The sequence below is a fragment of the Octopus bimaculoides genome, chromosome 28 (assembly GCF_046866305.1).
Source record: "Octopus bimaculoides isolate indiv1 chromosome 28, ASM4686630v1, whole genome shotgun sequence".
Classification (NCBI taxonomy): domain Eukaryota; kingdom Metazoa; phylum Mollusca; class Cephalopoda; order Octopoda; family Octopodidae; genus Octopus; species Octopus bimaculoides.
This window is the reverse complement of record NC_142955.1, coordinates 9184001-9190292: the sequence shown is the minus strand read 5'-3', so window position 1 is coordinate 9190292 and position 6292 is coordinate 9184001.

Sequence of the window (6292 nt, the reverse complement as noted above, 5' to 3'; positions counted from 1 at the left end):
TACAGCTGGATGCCCTTCCTAATGCCAACCACTCAGAGAGTGTAGTGGGTGCTTTTACGTGTCACCCGCACGAAAACGGCTACGCTCGAAATGGTGTCTTTTATGTGCCACCCGCACAAGAGCCAGTCCAGGGGCACTGGCAACGATCTCGCTCGAAAACCCTACAAGGCCAGTCAGGCGGTACTGGCAACAGTCACGCTCAGGATGGTACATCTTATGTGCCACCCGCACAAGAGCCAGTCCAGGGGCACTGGCAACGATCTCACTTGGCTTGCCGGGTCTTCTCACACACAGCACATTTCCAAAGGTCTCGGTCAGTAGTCATCGCCTCGGTGAGGCCCAATGTTCGAAGGTCTTGCCTATATATATATATATATATATATATATATATATATATGTATGTTTGTATGTATATATGTGTGTGTGTGTGTATGTATATATATATATATATATATATATATATATATATATATATGTATATATGTAAATGCATGTTGTATAGTTAGAATGATATATATATATATATATATATATATATATATATATATATATATATATAGTTTTAGGGAAAATAACCAATTTTCAAGAACTCATCGATGAAAATCCACTATCACATATAGAAAAATTAATAATTAAAAGCACAATAAATGAGTATAATATAAAGTAAAGTAAATATCATAAGATAAATATAATAAAACGATTACACGTGTTTCATAACCAATTTTCAAATAGAAAAGAAATTTAAATCGATTAAAATCAATTGAAATTATCGAAAATAAGTTCTATTCAAAAATATAGCTACTCGTCAGATCGTAAGTAGAACAATAATTAGATATATATCTCAACCAACAATAAGTACCAAATGAATTAATATGAAATACTTATTATATAAAGATAGAAAAATTATTTAAAAAATATCATAATATCAAAATAATAACCATTCAATAATCATCCCTTCATCCATTATAATAACATGTATATTATATACAAAAACATCTTACATAAATTATCATTGTTTTAAATACAAGTTGAATGAAGTTTAAGTTTAAAATAATAATGAAGATAAAATTAGTACATATTTAACCGGTGTAATAGTTAAAGCTATACTATTTAAAGCTAAAGACGTTTATTTAATTATAATTAAAGATCAATTGAATAATAGAAAAATACAAAAATACAAGATTATTTATTTCTACAAACGTAATAATAAAAAATATGAATGAAAAAATTATGAATGGAAAAAATTATGAATGAAAAAATTAGGAAAGAAAAAATTATTAAGAATAAAAGGTTAAACTTTATATATATATACAAAGTTTTGATTTTAAAAAACTTTAACGATATTAAAAACTATAAAGATTAATAATTAATCAAATAATATTAATCAAAAATAATCGAAAATATATCAACACTATTCCAATCGAAGTTCTAATATTATGTTGAAATGAAACTATAACTTCTAAATAATTTAGTGTTAAATAAGTTATCTATTAAAATAATCTATAAAGAACCAAATGAATAGTATAAAAACAAGAATACATATTATTTTCAAATAGTAGAAAATCTTTAGCAAAGTGAAAACAGTACTTATCCAAATTTTTCCGTAATTCAAACTGAATTTTTTCCATTCATAATTTTTTCATTCATATTTTTTATTATTACGTTTGTCGAAATAAATAATCTTGTATTTTTGTATTTTTCTATTATTCGATTGATCTTTAATTATAATTAAATAAACGTCTTTAGCTTTAACTATTACACCGGTTAAATATGTACTAATTTTATCTTCATTATTATTTTAAACTTAAACTTCGTTCAACTTGTATTTAAAACAATGATAATTTATGTAAGATGTTTTTTGTATATAATATACATGTTATTATAATGGATGAAGGGATGATTATTGAATGGTTATTATTTTGATATTATGATATTTTTTAAATAATTTTTCTCTCTTTATATAATAAGTATTTCATATTAATTCATTTGGTACTTATTGTTGGTTGAGATACATATCTAATTATTGTTCTACTTACGATCTGACGAGTAGCTATATTTTTGAATAGAACTTATTTTCGATAATTTCAATTGATTTTAATCGATTTAAATTTCTTTTCTATTTGAAAATTGGTTATGAAACATGTGTAATCTTTTTATTATATTTATCTTATGATATTTACTTTACTTTATATTATACTCATTTATTGTGCTTTTAATTATTAATTTTTCTATATGTGATAGTGGATTTTCATCGATGAGTTCTTGAAAATTGGTTATTTTCCCTAAAACTATATATTTTATATATACTTTATCTATAAGGCTCAATTTAATTTTAATTTTTTATAAATTGATTTTAATTGAGTTTTTTACCTGTAATTTTGGATTTTGTCCCTAATATTATTATTATATATATATATATATATATATATATATATATACAGAGACCTTTGGAAATGTGCTGTGCGTGAGAAGACCCGGCAAGCCAAGTAAGATCGTTGCCAGTGCCCCTGGACTGGCTCTTGTGCGGGTGGCACATGAGATGCACCATTTTGAGCGTGGCCGTTGCCAGTACCGCCTGACTGTCTCCTGTAGGATTTTTGAGCGAGATCGTTGCCAGTGCCCCTGGACTGGCTTGTGCAGGTGGCACATAAAAGACACCATTTCGAGCGTGGCCGTTTTCGTGCGGGTGACACGTAAAAGCACCCACTACACTCTCTGAGTGGTTGGCGTTAGGAAGGGCATCCAGCTGTAGAAACTCTGCCAAATTAGATTGGAGCCCGGTGTTGCCATCCGGTTTCACCAGTCCTCAGTCAAATCGTCCAACCCATGCTAGCATGGAAAGCGGACGTTAAACGATGATGATATCAGTCCATTCATTTGCTCCCAATTATCTTCCAAAACACACTCGTAAACTATGACAAGATATACTCCAACATGTGGGTTCCATTCCTTCCTCTATCAATTATGTTCATAGTCTTATTCTTTATATTGATTTGGGGGCACCAGTCTCACAGAGATTTTTCAGAAAATCGCCCCCCACCCATACGTAGTCAGTCTCTTGTACTGAAGCACAAACCAAACCTAGACATATATTTTTGGAAGGAAGCCTATGTGAAAAAATATGCCATACATTCATATAACTGTTGTTTCTAGCAAACTTTGTATTTAAGTGTGAGTCTGTAACCAAGTTTCTGTTGTTGTATTAATTTCATTGTAATAATTAAATGCAAATTAATGTCTAATTTAAACATAAAATTAAATGCATGATATATAAAATGTAACTGAATGCAAGAGCTGCTAAATATAGCAGCCAAATTTACAAAGAAAACAGCACCATTATTGTCTCACGTAACTCCATACATAGTTATATTGCTAGAGTTGTTTGAAATAGCAGTCAAATGCCCCTTCAATCTACTGTACTTCTGAAATTAGCTACAGTTTATAAATTCTATGCCTGTTTGTCATGCAAAACAAATCCAATACAACAGGTCCATTAAACTGTGTCATTTCATATGCTAGAAACAACAGCAAGTATTTAGCAAAAATATATACAAAGACGGATACAGAAAAAAACTGGGAGGAAAGTAAAAACAAAAAAGATTGAAATATATAATGTATCAATGTTAGATGTCTGTTAGACTTGCTGCTAGAAATAGCAGTCAAAACTCACTGAATCACAGCTGCCTATCTATCTATTTATCTGTCTGTCTGTTTGTCTATCTATTTATATTAATATATATACATTCTTCTATTCTTTTATTTGTTTCAGTTATTTCCCTGTGGTCTTGCTGGAGCACCACCTCACTGGGTTTCTGTCAAACAAATCTTTGTAAGTTTAGTATTTATTCTATCAATCTCTTTTGTCAAATTTAAGTTACAGGGACATAAACAGACCAACATTGGTAGCCATACGATGGTGATGTGTGGTGTAAGGTAGACACGCACAATATATATATATATATATATATATATATATATATATATATATATATATATATATATATATATATATATATATATATATATATACATATATATATATATATATATATATATATATATATATACATATATATATATATATATATATATATATATATATATATATATACATATATATATATATATATATATATATATATATACACACATGCATATATCATGACCTTCTTTCAGTTTCCACCTACCAGATCCACTCACAAGGCTTTGGTTGGCTTAAGGTTCATTTAAAAGACACTTGCCTTAGGTGCCACACAGTAGGATTGAACCTGGAAACATGTGGTTGGGAAGCAAACTTCTTACGACAGAGCCTGGCCGATGCCAGTTTGCATTACTGGCACCTGTGTAAAAAGCACCATTCGAGCATGGCTGATGCCAGTGCCACCTGACTGACTCCCACGCAAGTGGCACATTAAAAGCTCCTACTATAAACACTGAGAGGTTGGCATTAGGAATGGTATCCAGGTGTAGAAACCTTGTCCTCCATGCCAACATGGACAGCAGACATTAAACAATGATGATGATGATGATGTGTATATATATATATGTGTACATATACATTATATATATATATATATATATATATATATATATATATATATATATATATATATATATATATTCAAACGCAGGATAATGCTAATAATATAGCCTATTAGCATTATCCTGCGTTTCAGAATTTAAAATCACTTCTTTAACTTTCTAAGACATCTCAACGCTTCTAAAAGCAAACTTTGTTTGTTTGTTTACGTTTATCGGGATTTGAATTTTATATATATATATATATATATATATATATATATATATATATATATATGTTAAATCTGTGAACGAGGTATTAACAGTAACTGCACGATAAAGTGAAGTATATTTGCCACTTAAATGTGGCTGACCCCGAGGGGTGGATGTTACTGTTGCATTTAGCCCCAGGAGGACATCTCCTCCAGCTGGCTATCGACACACTTCTGTGTCCTGTCTGTATTTGCCAAGGGAAGTTTTCCTTCCCATCTTGGTCTACGATACGTACAGGCAAATACAGACAGGACACAGAAGTGTGTCGATAGCCAGCTGGAGGAGATGTCCTCCTGGGGCTAAATGCAACAGTAACATCCACCCCTCGGGGTCAGCCACATTTAATTTGCAAATATACTTCACTTTATCGTGCAGTTACTGTTAATACCTCGTTCAGAGATTTAACATTGCTTGTTTTCAGTTTTTCGATATCAGTGAATAATTTCACTGGAAAAACTTATATATATTTGCCAAGGGATGCCTTTTGCATCGAAGGTCGGCGATTGTCGTACGCTGAAGAAGGGAAATAACCCTGAAACTCGAGTACGTACGTATCGTAGACCAAGATGGGAAGCATAACTTCCCTTGGCAAATACAGACAGAACACAGAAGTGTGTCGATAGCCAGCTGGAGGAGATGTCCTCCTGGGGCTAGATGCAACAGTAACATCCACCCCTCGGGGTCAGCCACATTTAAGTGGCAAATATACTTCACTTTATATATATATATATATATATATATATATATATATATATATATATATCAGTGGCATGCAGTGACTTCTGGGGTTGGGATGCAATGAATTTCTCCCCCCACCCCCACGGCAATTTTTCAGTAAATGAATTTTCGTATTCCTACAATTTACACATGGGAGATTCTGAATATGCAATCACCCTTGTATGACCTAGAATAAGCAGGGAATAAAAAATGGCTCTGTAAAGATGAGCCTGAAATAAGTGTATTGTTTGTATTTTTCTCTCTGTTCGAAACGTCAGTACTTTCTCATCCTTACTCTCCCTTTAAAATGTCTAAAAATCATAAGTGAAATGTAATAAAGATGAAATTGGATTCTGTTAATATTTTTGCATATTCGGAATCTCTGTTAAAGGTAGGAATCAGAAAAAAAATATTTCACAAAATTCGTTTTTCAAAGGGGTGCGATTCTGCATTAGCCCCTATACCTATTGGTTGAGCTGAATCAAATTGAAATGATTTAATTAAGTGAATACATTTAGTTACATTACATGGCCATGGTTTTAGATCGTTACGCTCTGGAAGACAAGTCAGGTGTTTTATCATGCTACTTGTCAATTCTGGGAAAATTATCGATACTCAAGCAGACTGTTCTGAGACTTACTGTACTCCGTATATTAAAAGACTACGTCTCACGCACACGCATTGAAAATACACTCATATACATGAATACACACAATGAAAGACAGTGAAAATTCAACATGATAAAAAGCCCCCCAAAACTGTTGTGGCAGAAGTCAACACCTCT